Below are 5017 nucleotides of genomic sequence, written 5' to 3'. Positions count from 1 at the left end.
TCTTTCTGGTATTCATATTACTTCTTATATGAAATAATAAAACCTAAAGGAAAGATTTTTTAAAAATAGTATATTAGCTGTAACTGAACCTTCTGACCATACAAGTTGTCACCAATGGAACAGGATGGCACAAAAATGTGGTCTCCTTTGCTAGAGGTCTTCAAACAGGCTGGATGATAATCTGTCAAATGCTCTGGTAAACCATAGTTTGGATTAGATACCTCTATCGTTTTAAAATGAGTGGAGATCTTTCAGAGTCTTATAGTGTTTATGACATGACTAGATTAAGATCATTGGGATGATTGATTGCTGATGTTGCCATGCAGAAAAGAGAAATCTGAAGCTGTAAAGAAATAATTATAGGGAAAACATGGAATATAAGCATGAACATGAGAGCTCAACACAGCAAAGCATGAACTTAACTACAAACTGACATCCTAGCCATCAAGACAATTGGATTTTATGGATTTTATTAGTATTTATAGGCCGCCCTTTTCCCTGAGGGGACTCAGGGCGGCTTACATAAAATAAGGAAGGGAGGGTACAGACAATAGACACAAACAATACATAGAAGTAAAATAGTAAGCAACATTCATTCATCATTCGGGTGGGGACAAATTATCTTTATCCCCAGGCCTGATGGGCTAGCCAGGTCTTAAGGGCTGTGCGGAAGGTCTGGAAGGTGGTGAGGGTACGAATCCCCACGGGGAGATCGTTCCAAAGGGTCGGAGCTACTACTGAAAAGGCTCTCCTCCGTGTAGTTGCCAGTCGGCACTGACTGGCAGATGGAACTCGGAGGAGGCCTAATCTATGCGATCTAATTGGTTGCAGGGAGGTAATTGGCAGGAGGCGGTCTCTCAAGTAGAAATGTTCTGGACACGTTAAGTCAGAATATCATAGTGCTTCCTACTCCAGGCCTGAAAAGCAAAGAATGTTGTTTTCCTAGGAAATACACAGCAAAGAATGTTTGATTACAATGCAGTTAATGATTGAATAATATGAATTCATTCCTCACATTTATGTAACTGTTCATCTCATAGAACATGACTAGGCTACGTACCATAAAAATCAATTGGATGTTGTGGAAAACCTCAATATGATCTTTATCCAAGTTTATGTTTAACCATTAATGCAGAAGAAGAAGTGGATTAGTTTTATTGTCAAGCTCTATCTGAAATAGATTGAACAAATAAGTGAGATGTATTGCTTGTGATTGGAAATCAGAATGTTAAAGATGAAATAGAACAGAGGAAAAGTAGTTTTTTGGGCTAGCAAACAAAAATGAAGCATAAAAATAATGTATCAGTTTCTGCTAATTGAATTATTCCTTCATTGTTAACGTCTCAGAAAGAGGTTCCAACCTCAAATCGGTATGCTAAAGGACAGTAATGAACAGATAATAACTGATTCATAGGTCAAAGAAAGATGGAAATAATGTAATTTTGTACAGTACAGGGCGGGGCATAACCTTTTCCTAGGGGGTCACAGCAACACTTGTAATAACAACACAAATAATTCATACACCATTCGAAAGCCCATCAAAAACTGAGTTTATTGACACGATTTAATAGTCAGTATGACCACCATTAGCCCTTCAAACAGCATTCAAACGAGGTGGATAAGAACACAACAAATCTTCAAACAGTTCCGTTCGATTTTCCAGATTTTTCAACACAGTTTCCAAATTCATTCTCAAAGTTTCAACCGAATATCGACACCTCATTTTAAAGCCCATAAAAAACTGAATTGAATGAGCTATTAAATGTTAAATTTGTTTTGGTTGAAACTTTGAGAATGAATTTGGAAACTGTGTTGAAAAATCTGGAAAATCGAATGGAACTGTTTGAAGATTTGTTGTGTTCTTATCCACCTCGTTTGAATGCTGTTTGAAGGGCTAATGGTGGTCATACTGACTATTAAATCGTGTCAATAAACTCAGTTTTTGATGGGCTTTCGAATGGTGTATGAATTATTTGTGTTGTTATTACAAGTGTTGCTGTGACCCCCTAGGAAAAGGTTATGCCCCACCCTGTAGAGAAATCAAACATCTAAAATATCTTAGAAGATATTACCTATATACAAGAACCTCTAGTGTTAAAATATGAAATTAGATTAATATACTATTCATAAATTTAAGATTATAGAATTTGATAGGCTATAGAAATATGGTAAGAAAGAGGAGAAAACTCAGAAAAAGGTTCCACCCAAACTTTATAGCAAATCTGGAGAGTGACATAGTGACCCATAGATTGAAGAAGTCAATTACATACAAATACCAAAGAAATATTTAATGAAGTATTCAAACTCATAAAATATCCTTAATTCCCCATCCTAGGAAAACAATGGATGGACTCAACCAATGTAGAATAAAGGACTACATGATATAGGAGATGCCAAATGTACAAGATGGGTTTCACAAATGTTGAGGAACAAGATACATTATGGTGGATGCATGCTGGACAATTGAGAAAACAAGAATAGAGAAAAAAGACAATGTGTTTTAAAGGTTAAAGAAGGCCTTTGATTGTATTGACCATTTCAAGCTATAGATCACTCTTAGGAAAATGAGAATTCCAAAATGTATCTATTGTGAAATCTATATTCAGAATAGGAAGCCACAGTCTGGATGAAATTTGGCAAAACAGACTGGCTCCACAGTGACAGAATAGTGAGACAAGGCTGTATACTATTTCATTAATTCAGTTTGCATGTTGAATACATATTGAGAGAGGATTGATTAGAATAAGATGCACATTTAAAATTGATGGAAAAATCTAAATAACCAGCATTATACTGATTACACTACTCTCATAGATAAAAATGCAAATCATCTGTAAGGTCTAATAATGAAATTCAGGAAGCACAGAGAAAAATGAAGCTGACATTAAATGAAAACAAAGATACTGAGGTGCTGACAATTTCTTCCTTTTAGGATTATCAGGAAAGGAAGCAGCATATAACACACACGTCTTGAATTAATACGTAGGATAGCTATGAGAAAAAATGCTCAGATGTTATGACATATCTGTATCTACAAAGATTAGTACTGTGCAGGCAGTACATTCTCTGCGATGCTCTATGAAAGAGACATTTTGGTTTTGAAGAAGCAGGACAGAAAGTATTGATGTTTTTGAATCTCAGTGTTGGAGACTTGTGAAGAAAATAAACAAATGGATCACAAAAACAAAACCCAGAATTCTCACTCAAACCTCAAATTGTATTTTGGGGACATTACATGAAGACCTAGTTTTCTTTAGTAGTCTATAATACCTTATATCTTTTGTTGTATAATATGCATACACAAGATTATAGCCCCAGTAATATAACTGCCTGCAGGCACTGAGTTATATCTTCAGTCACATCTCCTGTTTGGCCAGATGTAATGGGAGAATAATCTTGAACAGAAAGAATTGCAACCAAGACAACAATAAAAGAAAAGAAATCAGGCCAAACAAAAATGTAACTTGAGAAAATGTCTTAGACTTGACTCTCCCCAGTTCTGTTATAAAGGTCAAACTTGCAAGATTTGTTACTCTGTAATGAGTAGTATTAGTATTCATAATTTTGGTTTTCTAGTCTGGTCTACCTCAAAGGGCTGAAAGGTGGCTTGCTCCGGTTTGGCTGAACCGGTAGTGGAATTCAGGCCTGGGTCGCAGAACCGGCAGCGACCCAGGCCTGCCACGCCCCCAAACTAATTCCCTCATTGCTGCTGGGCTGTTGCCATTTTGGTTTTTAGTGACTGCACGTGTGCAGTTCACTGTAAATTGTTCTGTGAATGCGTGAAGAAGATTGAACAGCTCACAGTGCATCTGGGGCATAGGCGGGTTGCAAACCAGTAATAAAACTGGCAGCAACCAACCCCTGGCTAAAATGCTAGCAGGGTACAGCTGTGTACCAAAAGCATACTGATAACACCTTATCCATATTATTGGATGATCCCTCCCAATAGCTTCACGTAGATGTTAAATAATGGAAGGGGAGGGTCTAAGGGTTTGATCATTAACATTGAAGTCAGCTCTTCAGAAAGGAGTACCAGTGAAGCACATCCCATCCCATCCCCTGCTCAATTAACGCGTTTGATGACGTTGAAGGCAGTTGACCACAGTTGACCAATCCAGGAAGATCAGGATAATCACACACACACCCTTATTCCAAACCTATTACAGGTCATCCACAATAGCAACTAATGTAAAAGATAAAGGGTTCCCTGTCCAATCATGTTCAATTGTAAGCTGATATTTGTTTCTTAGCTGAGGAAGCCAGCCTTGTCCAAAGACATTTCTCTGGTCATGTGGCCAGCATGACTATACACCAAGGCGCACAGAACACTTATCTTCCTACTGAAGTGGTACCTATTTATCTACTCACATTTGTATACTTTTGAACTGTGAGGTGGGCAGGAACTGGGACAAATAACAGTTCACTGCCTTGTGCAACACTCAGATCACAAAGGGCTGTCAGCTTTCCAGCTGATAAATTCAGTATCTTTAACCACTGAGCCACAGTAACTGATGTAGTTCTGTCCTATACTCAAAAAATCCAGATAATCTGTTTCATTCCAGGCTTTCTGTAATTGTAGTCTTACCATCTTTCCAACAACTTTAAGATTTTGAAATAAAAGACCATGTGGGTTAAGCGCACATGGTTTCTGAAATCTGGAAATGTCTATTTAAAAATGTGTACTGTCCTGGTGCTTGTCAAATGCCATTAGTTTTGCAAGCTTTAACTCTTATATTTTAATCCTTAGAATTTGTGGACTCAGCATCTATACAATACTTATTTAAGCCCAAAGATTCAGCCCTAACTACTGGTAGAATTCGCTCAAAAAGCAATATTAACAACTCTGTATCAGACAAAAAAAAAATCCAAAAGTATAACCCCTAAGGATTTTAGGAATGAAAGAAAAGAAGATTTAACAAAATAGTGTCCCAATTAATGTGAGCTGTGTGGGGTTATTAAAAAATAAAATTAATATACTGACATAGAGTGCAAAAATGAGCTGTTCAGAGTCTAATAC

Source organism: Thamnophis sirtalis, unplaced genomic scaffold (genome assembly GCF_051295495.1).
Source record: "Thamnophis sirtalis isolate CommonGarterSnake01/CBP01778 unplaced genomic scaffold, rThaSir2_p1.2 scaffold_7, whole genome shotgun sequence".
Lineage (NCBI taxonomy): Eukaryota > Metazoa > Chordata > Lepidosauria > Squamata > Natricidae > Thamnophis > Thamnophis sirtalis.
The sequence above is the reverse complement of the archived record's forward strand: the minus strand, read 5'-3'. Positions refer to the sequence as shown.